At 37.5% G+C, this 12,959-nt stretch overlaps 1 long non-coding RNA gene across 1 annotated transcript in view; it reads left to right on the top strand.

Moving 5' to 3' along the window:
* LOC140138653 (uncharacterized) overlaps positions 1-12,308 on the top strand; it is a 44,440-nt gene extending 32,132 nt beyond the window's left edge. The window contains exon 4 of the long non-coding RNA XR_011857033.1: positions 12,225-12,308. This is a non-coding gene — a long non-coding RNA (uncharacterized lncRNA). The remainder of the gene's footprint in view (positions 1-12,224) is intronic.
* The last annotated feature ends 651 nt before the right edge of the window (positions 12,309-12,959 follow it).

Below are 12,959 nucleotides of genomic sequence, written 5' to 3'. Positions count from 1 at the left end.
GCCCTTTTCAGAATAATAAGTGCTAATAGGCCGTTGGCATAACAACCGCTCATGTGAATAATTGTATTTCATCATTCAAAGCAATAAAACCGCTTCTAATACTGATGAAGCATAAAACTAAACAATGTAAGTTAATATTTGTTTGTCATCAATCATATTGTATTCGTGCATATCAATCGCAAACATGAAATAATATGTGACCGTACAGCACGAATGAGCCGTAAATTCCCTAAATTGTATTCTGAGTTACAGTGTAAAATGTGCATGTTGGTCGTATTCATCGGTATCTCTAGCTGGTGCGACACCTATCTCATATTTATAGTCAAACGCCAATCAATAATCATATTGTTGAAGAGGATAATAAGCTTCTACCTTAGATGGCTATAGAATTTTTAATAGCTCTGGTCTTTGTTTGCATTGGCTAAATCCTGTTCAAGTGGTGGGTTACCAGGCATTGTATTTTGTATAGGTATGTATAACCAACAATTAACAATGAGAGAACTTTCTTGAACCTCGTTGACTTGGGAATGATTTGAAATGACCGCCAATTATTATGACTGTTTGATATTTATTGCCAGCAATGTGGAAAAAGAGACATATGTAGACACGAAAAAAGCTATCATTTTTTTGTTGAAGGAGCAAAGTTCATCAAACCATAACCTCGCTTCTGGATATCGTTTGAAGTCAAATAATATACCATTTTAAAGCTCATGATGTATATTTTCTAAACAAATAAATAAAACAAAATTGACCGGGGAGGAATTTACGGCTCGTTCATCGTGACCGGTCACATATTACAATGCTTTAAGCTAGCGTTACCGAGGCAACTGTTTAAGGTTCCTTAAAGAATTCATAACCGTCCGTATTTTCAAAATATATAAACATACGTTAAATATTATTTTCTTAAACAATCCTGAAGCTAAGGGAATGTCATTTCTTTGCAAATTTATTAGCGACCGCAATTTCATTTTTTGTAACCCTTTTTAGTACTGCAAGTTAATGGAGGGTCCAAATTTGGGCTCCACACACAGCTCAAAACAGTAAATTTTCTCCAATTTTAATGATAATGGACTTAATTTTTTCATCTTGTGATAGCAATGAAAAAAAGAATAGTTTGCATTATCTAGAACATAAGAAAACAGCACATTTTAAAACATTTAAACATGTTTATTTGCACCCCTTTTTAAAAGTAAAATAAGGGTGCAAATAAAACTGTTTTCGATTTTGTTAAAGATGGTCTCAAATTATTATTCTTGCTATGAGAAATCAGAAAAAAAGAATAGCATGCCCTATGTACGATGATGTTTCGTTACCTTGGTCAAAGTGTTTCTTTTAAAATCGAACCTTCGTCCATTCAAATGCTTGTAGCTTTGCTTTTGGATTTGGATTCAATACAGTCATAGTGTGCAGGATGAGATTGCTATTAAAATTATTTTACCTAAATATGGGTAAAAGTTTTAAAATTATGGGTTTTTTCAAGTGTTCGGATACTTTCTTGGCGCAGTATATTTGCGAGTCCCTTCAAACGAAAATGACAGTCCCTAAATAATGTCCAAAATAATTTCAGATCAACAAAATGATACATCACAGAGAGGGCAGTTTCTTTTTACTGAAACAACAAAAGGCCGCAAGATCAATATAACGGGCCTTATAAGGCACCTCATCTAGGGTTAAGATGCCCTATCTGTGAGCCAACTTTTAACTTTTTGTTATGTTTGCAAAAGAAGGAGGATGAGCATTTTCATTGCATGCCGAGTATATGGCGATATTAAGCAATGTGAATTTCAGGGGGAAACGGTATTGCAGCGGTACCGGCTTCGACTTATGATCAAAGGTTGTGGCCCCTGGGAAGCGCATCTCACCTCTTGTCTCTCTCTATCTACCTAGCTGTACAAATGCATACAAAAATAACTGACCCCCAAAGCAAGCTTTAATTGATGAGACAAAAGGGATAAGTATGGGAAAGTATGCCTGCGAGCGTTGCTCCTGGACGACCTCTACCAAATATAGCGGTGAAGTTAGCTCAATCGATAAGGCGTTCGACTGTGGTGCGAGAGGTTGCGGGTTCGAATCCTGGCGGTGCCTAATACGCTCACGTGGAAAAATTGAGTTAGCTTGAAATTCCCCTGGACAAGGAACTCACTGCTAATTTGTCTCGTTGTAACCCGTACGAAACTCGGGGAGCTGATCCTGGTTGTGATGGTTATTTGTGGAATGTCTAGGGTGTGCGCTCTTGAAGCAGCAAAATCCCTGATTTGTTGTTTAATGGTTTGTGGAATGATGTGGGGCCGTAGTGGTCAGCGACAACCTGTAAAGTGTGCTGAGGCTTGTGGATCAACGTCTAGGCGTTGTGCCTGTGCGTAGCGCACTATAAATCACTGCGCTTTTTTTTTTACCCCACCCAGTTGGTGGATTGAACTTTGGGTCCACCAATTTACTCACTCCCCGCGAACGTATAATAGCACATCTTCTAATCCTACGAACCGTTTTGATTTTGATTTTGATTTTCAGAAAGCATAATACAAGTCCGAGCCCAGTACGTTTGTGAAGTTGGTCAAGAGAAGAAGGGTAACACTTGGAGATGGGTTCTGCCATACAAAGACCCATGCCTATGTACCAAGGTCAGATTTGGAGGTTTGAATGCGTACACACCTAACCGGCCGTTTAATCCTGTGTATGTTGACAATCCATTTGTTGGTGACGATGTCAAAAAGATTTGGGAGCATTACGGTTTGGATTGCACTAGTAAGTTAAGTTTATTGATGTGTGACCGAAATGTTTATAAATGAAATATTAGGAACTGGTATGTTGAGAGAACAGCATATTGTGATGTGCCCTGAGTAATTTGATTTAATTTAATTATTTAACTTTGTTTACAAGCTGAAAGTATTTCATGAGATGGGAAACCCCCTTGTACGTGCAAGATAATGGTGTGGAAAGTCGTTTTGGAATTCCCCCAAATTATTGTAAACAAAGTCAGAGCTATGTTTGGAACTTGGAAAGCCCCAGTTCATTATTGCACCATCAGGAAAACCCCCAGGAAGTGATGTAATGTGAAAGGTGAATGTGTATAATTAATATTGGGAAATCCCAAGATTGCAGCAATGTTGTGAAAATGTGATTGAAGTAATGGTTTATTAATAGATGATGGGATTTTTTGCATGAGTACTGATATAAAAAGCTGGAGGCTTTGTGGGACTTTACAGAATGCCATGGGAGATTGAAAACTCCACATGTGTGTGATGGTTTTCGTGCTTCAAAAAAGAAGTACATTTTAACCAGTTTATATAGCCAATAATTGAGCTAATTTTAATACAGCAACGAAGAAGACAGCGAGCACACAAAAGTGCTCTTCCTCATCAAAGGATTAAAAGTTCTTCTGTCAAATTGCTGGAGTTTGCTGGGTTTGTGAAGGCCACGCATCTGTCAAAAACAGCGGAGCTGTGTTAAAGGAATTTGTTCCCTGGGAAAGAGTGATTGGTGAAAGAAACACCATTTTTCGGAGAAAGCAGCGCAAGGAGATATATTTGTGGAGAAAGCAGCGCAAGGAGATATATTTGTGGAGATAGCAGCGCAAAGGAGATTGGAGGAAGCATCATCATTCTCGTATGAGGATTTTATGTGCAAGGATTTATAAATGCAAGTGTACGATGGACTTCGCTGATTTTCGCAGAACAAGTGAATAAGGATATATTACATCAGTCGTCCAGAACATTGCAAGAACTCTAGAATCACCAACAAGAAGACCGCTGGTTAAGTACCGATATAATAAAACTGATTGTGTGATTTTATTGTAATTGTTGTTATATGTACCAAGCATACTCTATTTTCAATTAAAGACTTAGATTTGTTAGCTTAAAATCAAACAGTGTATTTGTGTTGTGCATTCGTGTGAGTTCGGGTAAAAGGTGATTTTGGCCTTGAGTCAAGTACAACTCGTAACAATATGTCCACACAGGCGCGGATAAATGGGGGCCCGTCGGGCACGCTACCACCATCACTCCACCTCATCTCCAAAGAAAAGGAGAAAAGAGGAGAAATGAGAGGATCTTTGGTTAATACGATCCGATTACGAGTAGGTCTGTAATTATTTTAGGCAGTGTTGGATATACTCTCCCGACGAAATGTCTTTCCGCACCCCCATAACCGCAGAAAATGTTAAATTACAGAAATATAAACCCTTTAATCAATAATAGTCATAATTGCAGGAACCTGGAACCCTCATTTATTACAAAAAAAAATAAATAAAGAAAAAAAATATCATTATTTTGCGGTAAATTACACAGTAAAATTCCATTGAAAAAAGTGTCGGCGCTGTTTAATGAGCCTCATTATGACGTCAATACCCTCTTGCTATCAAAAGGTTATCATAATCGACTTGCAGTTATCCCAACTGCACTGCTGGTCATCATCAACAATGTTTGATACAAACGCTATTTGGGTTCGGTTGTTATTATCTCGGTATTGTTTTTTTCGGCCGTCAATGCAGATTTCGGGCGATTGTCCATTGAGCCATGAATCTCCTTTTTCCTCAAATTATATCGAACAGATCCCTCTTCAATATTCAATAATCTTACAATTTCACGGTTAGACTTTCCTTCACTATGATATGCTTCTATCATTCCCTTCTGGTTGAAACAGCTGCTTCAACGCGTTGACGTCACTGCCACATCAGGGTGAAAAATAGTAGGCATATGACTATGAAACCTCAAACTCGCCCCTCGATAAAGGTTGGCAAATGAAGCAGGCCTCAATTTAGCGAACTTTGCCTGTTCAATGCGAGTGCAAGCACCGCCCGAACGGTGCAAGGTTTCCGCATACCGAATATGGGTTTATATCATGGCCTCTAGGCCCTATGGTTTATATATTTTTCGAAAAGAAAGCATAACCAATTGAGAAGGGAATACTTGTCGTCCATAACAAGAAGGAATGCATCACGATTGTATGATATCCAGCTTTGGTATTTTATTTGATTACAATGAACATGAAGCTATATCTCTACTAGCTTCATGCACTGAATATTTGCAGACCCGGCCTTCTATATACATGTAGTGAGCACCACATTAGATTGTGTTTACAAGAAATATTTATAAAATAAATAAATTAAAATAAATCCATGTTAGATTTATATAGCGCACTAGATGATTCAAAGCGCTGTAATTTCGCTGACACTGGTGAATTATCAGAATCAGATATCATCAACTAGGCCGGTTGTAGCCGAACCCGGCGCAAACATATTCCCACTTAGATTGTAACATCCACTAATTATTTCAGCAGCTCCCCAAAGTCCATTGGGTGAAGAAAGTTTTTGATAACTTATCGCTGATTTTGAAAGCAGGAGGAAACCGGAGATCCCAGATTATGATACAATTTCAAATTTAACCAAAGCATACAAATGCAATATTATAAGTACAGTATGATAAAAGCAAGCACGCCAATATGGTATAATGTGACCGCGAACTAATCGGCCCATAAACGCGTAATAACCAGGATATGATAAATTACCAGCCCTTGCTCTCAGCATTCAGCAAGATAAACCGTACAACAGCATTGATGAAAATGTGAGCGTTATAAAATAATAAGTGCCGAACACAGCATGATGCGTGGGCATATTACCGGGCAAGAAACAATAGAAACTAGACATTGTGCTCACAGAGCACGGCCCTTAGCCAGTGATGTTGATTTTTTATGACCTTTGACCTAGAATTGTTCATGTGACATTTGTACCACCAGCCTATGGTTCATGGTGGTGACGACATTGTAGGCCTACTAGTATGTAGGCCTAATTTACGGGAGCAGCAGCCGTGATTATGAAAGTATTTGTTAAAGAAAAAAAGAAAGAAAGAAAGAAAGAAAGAAAGAAAGAAAGAAAGAAAGAAAGAAAGAAAGAAAGAAAGAAAGAAAGAAAGAAAGAAAGAAAGAAAGAAAGAAAGAAAGAAAGAAGAAGAATCGGATAGAAAACCAGGACCTATCAGCTAGGTAAATACACAGATATATGTCCTTGGAAGGATGTCCTTGGAAGGCTGTGAAGATTGTTTACCTATTCTTACTATAATGTATACTTCAAAGTACACATAGTGTGAACTGATCAGCCCAATTATACATGGCTCATTGAACCACAATAAATAAACACAATTTACAAACCCGTTGTGCAGAGTCAAAAGGGAATCTCAAATAAACCAACAATAGAGCTGCAACAATCTAGGAGAGAACAAAGCTATAATCATAGCCTATGAATATTAACCAGCTAAGAGTAGCCTAATCATGCAATTTGTATTAAGCTGTGTTCACACATGCACTTATTACCGGTAATATTTTATCTAGGCTTATGTCCGATCGAATTAAATATTTCCGCTAATCCCTTAGCGCGTCCACATTTGTCGGCAATAGCGCTATACGCTGTCGAAGTTACGTAATAATCGGATTAACTACCATAGCAATAGGTGAATCATGATGATTACTTGCACCTGTAAGATTAGTATCTTTGAAAAGACCAGTATTGTATTCCATCTATATGTTCAAAATTGTTTTCACCTATTGCTATGGTAATTAATCCGATAAATTGCGTAACTTCGCCAGCGTATGTCCGACGTGTTATGTCCGATAAGCCTATTACCGGTCATAAATCCCTCCTTTCTACATAAGCATCATCAGAAAATTTAACCCAATTTTAAATTTTTTTCACTGAAAATTCACTTTCAATAAACGCCCCTCTTTAGAAAAAATTACAGACAATGCGGTAGGTATGTCATGTAAGAAATATGCAAATTCAAAAGTTCCAAAATTCAGACCAATTTTGTATTTATGTAGGTTCTATTATTATTATTATTATTATTATTATTATTATTATTATTATTATTATTATTATTATTATTATTATTATTATTATTACACAGCGGTGACATTAGTCACGGCTGTGTCTTTTTTCTTACAGGTTCTTTACACAGCCGTGACGTTAGTCACGGCTGTGTCTTTTTTCTTACAGGATCTTCTTTCTTTCTTTCTTCTGCCGACCATTACATTTGCTCTAGCATTTACATACATTCATCGATTTTGACCTAACTTGGTCACTATCATCACTGACCAGGCCCCTACATGTCACATGAATTTCGTGGGGTCAAAGGTCACGTAGGGGTCACAGGGGTCAAAACGTGATTTCAACTCAAAATGCTACTTCTCCCACAAATTTCGTAGGACAGTAACGCCACTTGCACACATGCATTGTTATTACCCAGTGTCTATAAATCATACACGGATTTGAGGTCAAAGGTCATTAAGGGGTCACTTCCGGTAAAAAACCAAATTCCTTCAAAAATATTTATTAGCTAAGAAAAACATAGGAGAGTGACTGTATGTGTACATATGAATTATGCTAACCTAATGTATATGTGGTATTTTTTTTTTTGAGGTCAAAGGTCATTAAGGGTTCACTTCCGGTATAAAACGAAATACCTTCAAAATGCTACTTCTCCCACAAATTACATAGGACGGTGACGCAACTTGCACACATGCATTGCTATTACCCAGTGGCTATGAATCATACACAGATTTGAGGTCAAAGGTCATTAAGGGGTCACTTCCGGTATAAAACCAAATTCCTTCAAAAATTTTATAAGCTAAGAAAAACATAGGAGAGTGACGGTATGTGCACACATGAATTATGTTTACCTTATGTATATATGGTATTTTTTGTTTGAGGTCAAAGGTCATTAAGGGGTCACTTCCGGTATAAAACGAAAAACCTTCAACATTTTTTATTTGCTAAGAAAACCTAGGACAGTAACGGTATGTTCACACATGAATTGTGGTTACCCAATTCATATGTGGTATTTTTTTTATTTGGGGTCAAATGTCATTAAGGGGTCACTTCCGGTCTGAGACGAAAAACCTTTAAAATGTCCCTTCTGCCACAAGTAACATAGCAAAGTGGTGCCACGTGCACCCATGCATTGACATTAGCCAATGTCTATGGGCGTTTTCATATATTTTGGGGTCAAAGGTCATATAGGGGTTATAACACGGCTGTGTTCGTGGGTTAGACCACAGCTAAGTCTAGTTCTTCTTTCTTCTTCTTTCTTCTTCTTCTGCCGACCATTACATTTGCTCTAGCATTTACATGCATGCATCGATTTTGACCTAACTTGGTCACTATCATCACTGACCATGCCCCTACATGTCATATGAAATTCGTGGGGTCAAAGGTCACGTAGGGGTCACAGGGGTCAAAAATGTGATTTCAACTCAAAATGCTACTTCTTCCACAAATTTCTCAGGACAGTAACGTCACTTGCACACATGCATTGTTATTACCCAGTGTCTATAAATCATACACAGATTTGAGGTCAAAGGTCATTAAGGGGTCACTTCCGGTATAAAACCAAATTCCTTCAAAAAATGTATTAGCTAAGAAAAACGTAGGAGAGTGACGGTATGTGCACACATGAATTATGTTTACCTAATGTATATGTGGTATTTTTTGTTTGAGGTCAAAGGTCATTAAGGGGTCACTTCCGGTATAAAACCAAATTCCTTCAAAAATTTTGATTAGCTAAGAAAAACATAGAGTGACGTTATGTGCACACATGAATTATGTTTACCTAAGGTATATGTGGTATTTTTTTATTTGGGGTCAAAGGTCATTAAGGGATCACTTCCGGTCCAAGACAAAAACATTCAAAATGTCCTTCTGTCACAAATAACATGGCAGAGTGATACTATGTGCACACATGCATTGACATAAGGCAATGCCGGTGGGGTTTTCTTAGATTTTGGGGTCAAAGGTCATTAAGGGGTTAAAACACGGCTGTGTTCGTGGTCTTAGACCACAGCTAAGTCTAGTTATTATTATTATTGTTATTATTATTATTATTATTATTATTATTATTATTATTATTTTAGTTTGACAAAGTAGTCCCATTTTACAGTAGACTTAGCTCTATATCGCATTTAGGCCCTACATAGTGGACACCTTTTAAAAAAATGACAAAAATAAAAAAATAACAATGACTCCCATCATCATGCTATTTTTTTCTGGGGGGGGTCCCAAATGTACAAAAAATCGGCTTCAATAAAATTGCGACCTCCCCTATTTCGTCAGCAAAGATTTTATGACCACATCCCCCCCCACCGTTTCCACCCTCCCTACAACAGGCATCAGTCTTTTGGAATAAAATAAACACACTATCTGTAGTCATGTTGTGTTGTGACTCCCTACATTTTGGTCATCAAAAATATTTTATGACACCCCCTATTTTTCTTTCCGTATATTTGGGAGCCCCCTAATCATCTTATAAAATCCATTTTCATGCCTTTCTGTTATCATGCTTATGGCTTAATAAATGTCATCTCCATCTACTTCCAGGGCCATACTGCCCCCCCACTGAGCCCTCTGGAGGGTTTTCATTTGCTACCCCCACCCCCCGAAACTCGTGTAGGTCATCCCAATAAGGATGGTCAATTGCTCCTGCGCCTGAACTTTTTACCCGATCATGGAGGGTGCGATGGAGTTTTCAGTGCCTTTATCTTAGCATGTATCTGCTCACCCGACCGTATGGGGAATCCCCCCTTGTCATGTAATAGCGTGGCTATCTCCTCCCAAAGCTTTTTTTATCCCAGAAATACTTTCCGTGTCTCTCCAAATTTTGAGGATAGCTAATGTTCCCTTGTCATTCCAATTGACCCCTCTATTGCGTTTATTTATATTAATATTTGCAGCTGCAGCCATGATGACATCACGCAGTAAATTACTCTGCTCAGTGGCGTAGATTTCTTTTTGACATGGGGGGAGGGGAGTTGAAAAAAATTCAAGTATAGTCAATCCAGCACCTTTTGGCGACAGAATAAGTTTTTGGTTCAATTGTGCGCGAAGCTATTTTGAAGCTAAAGTGATGAAATAATGGTGTAAAAGTAGAATAAATGCGCGCGAAGCGCGCGAAAATTTGCACTTTGGGGGCAAAAAATGGGCAAATATGAGGTTAATTTGGTCAGAAACCCATTAGCAGGCGTCAACATGGGGGGGTGATTGTATGGACCATCCCCTGGCAAAATATTGGGGATTTATCCCCCCCATCCCCCGGGATCTACGCCTATGACTCTGCTTAAAATTTTGCGCGAGTGATATACTCACAGTTATATCCGACAGCCCAATAGTGCTGCATGTCCACACGTAATTACTATTACCGGACGTAACGTTTCGATCGGTCTTAACAACTCTTAACCCTGCTCATCTTCAGCCTTAAATTTTCGGATTTAAAGCACATTACGTCGGATATAGTAATTTTTTTAATATTCGACGCTCATTCACACTGCCACTTATATCCGATACTATTACCGACGTAATTTAAGTCCGACTGTGTGAACAAATTGTCGGATTTAAAGCCCATTACGTCGGATATAGTTATATCCGACGCTAATTCACACTGCCACTTATATCCGATACTATTACCGACGTAATTTAAGACCGGTAATAAGTGATTTAAGTCCGACTGTGTGAACACGACTTTACTATTTTATTTTAACGCTTGAGTGGCAAATAATGTACTGTCTTATAGTGCTGAATAGACCTTATCTCAACAAAACTAACATAAAGCTAGTAAATGCACATCCACAATAGTAGTTTTCCAGCTATTGACAACCCTATTGTATTCACCTCTCAGAAAGTATCCTGGTCTGATACTTTCATCAGTGATTTGCTCATCTAGATGATTGTAAAAATCATCAACATTCAGATTTTAGTATCTTAAACATAGCCTGTTAGAGTGTTAGTGGTTCAGCTGAAAGCAGTGTATAAAGACAAAATAAGGGATTTACATGAAATCTGTACAGTATGTAAATTTAATAGCTGCATAGGCCTGCATTTGAATGGGGCTTCAACTTCGTCAATACTGCAGTTTTCTGCTTGTTTTTGCCAAATTGTTCATTTCAAAAATACCAAATGACAATTTGATCTTATCCTTCACTTTTAAACAATATATAAAAAAATTGTAATTTTTTTTTCACTTGCGTTGGGATCACTGAATGGGTCTTTAAGTGTGCATAATTAACTGTGGCCACTTCCTAATGCTTTAACCGAAAATAGTCATGTGAAATGTGTGGCATCATCCAATGGTCTTAGTGACCAACTATGGTCAACATGGCTGAAAACATATGGCTACGATTCAGTTAGGCCTACATAAAGGAAATGACCCCTAAATGACCTTTGACCTCAATTCATTTTACAACTTTTAGACACTGGCTGTAGATGATGCATGTGTGCAAGTGATGTCACAGTGCTATGCAATATGTGGGAGGAATAGCATTTTTAGTAAAAATCGTGTTTTTGGCCATAATGACCTTGACATTACCTTTGCGCCAGCTATGTTCACATGACATTTGTCATAGTAACCAAATTTGGTCAAAATTGACAAAGGCATATGGCTACGATGGCCGATTTAATGTATTTGGTTACATACCGCAAATAACCCCTAAATGACCTTTGATCCCAATTCTGTGTACAACTTTTAGACACTGGCTATAGACGATTCACGTGTGCAAGTGACGTCACTCTGCTATTTAATATGAGGAAGGAGAAGCATTTTTCGTGAAAAACACGTTTTTGGCCATAATGACCTTGACATTACTTTTGCGCCAGCCATTTTCATGTGACATTTGTGGCACCCCCCAACGGTCCTAGTAACCGAATTTGGTCAAAATTGACAAAGGCATATGGTCACGATGGCTCATTATACGATTGACAGAAGAAAGAATCTGACAGAAAAAGGACCTTAGCCAAACGCTATTTGGCTAAGGTAACAAATTGCCTGGCAATTGACATCATATGTCAACCCAGTCTATAGTGCGATCAGAACATTATAGTCTGGTGATCATTATAGTATGATCAGTACGAAAAGTCCAGAGCGATTTTTAATGTATTTTCTAAAATTAAAAGAAACACTTTTTAGCGGGAATTTTCGTTACACAGCTGAAGTTATGAAAGGGTTGGAAGACTACAATATTATAGCATAAACAAGAATATGTTCGTTTGATCTTTATTTCTATAGGCTGTTCCCTTAAACCAGTAAAAAATTAAAAATTTTACAATTTTTGATCGGGCCCTTTAAACCCAACGTCCAGATGGGCTCTTGAAGATATTGGCTTATTTCAAGCATTGAAATTAATCAATGACTTTCTAGAATAAATCACTCTTTTCACTTAATATCTAATTCAATACCGGTATGTTATTTTAGATGAGTGTGTCAGCAGCCCTTGTTATAATGGAGGTACATGTATGGATGGGGTTAATAGTTACACATGTCAGTGTCTATCGGGATATGCAGGATTTAAATGCGACATTGGTATGTATTGATTGGCATTGTTCAAAAGTACATGTAGTAATTGTTCTTTGTTTTGAATATTGTAAATACATTATTATTTTCACCAATATAACAATGAGCAAAAAGATGTACCATTTGTCACGGTTAACTAACCGACAGCCATTCATTAGTTTAATGACAAGATGATTGCGTAATTCTATACTGGAGCCATCTTTATTTCACATTTATAAATAATTCATTACATTTCAGTACCAATATTTCTGATGTGTTTAATATAAAATGATACATTATGTTGGCAAACAGACCAATTTATTCAAGCGTTATTGAGTTTTAATTGTGTCGTTTTTCAGAGTACAAATTATTTTTGAACTTTTCTTTTGATCATATCTCAAAATCTGCGTTTTAGAATTGATGACTTATTTCACATCTTTGTACAGATATTGACGAGTGTTCTTTGAGTACTGATATCTGTGACGGAAATGCTGCTTGCATCAATAGCGATGGTTCCTTTGCATGTACATGCAATGCTGGTTACAGTGGAGTTGGATTAACATGCACAGGTTAGTCTATTTCTTCCCCGTACCACATCACCATTCTATTTATTTCTAATACTATCAACTCTACACGTGTCAAAGTATTTTTTCTTGA

The sequence above is a fragment of the Amphiura filiformis genome, chromosome 18 (genome assembly GCF_039555335.1).
Source record: "Amphiura filiformis chromosome 18, Afil_fr2py, whole genome shotgun sequence".
In the NCBI taxonomy this organism is placed as follows: Eukaryota; Metazoa; Echinodermata; class Ophiuroidea; order Amphilepidida; family Amphiuridae; genus Amphiura; species Amphiura filiformis.
This window is presented reverse-complemented; position numbering and strand designations above follow the sequence as displayed.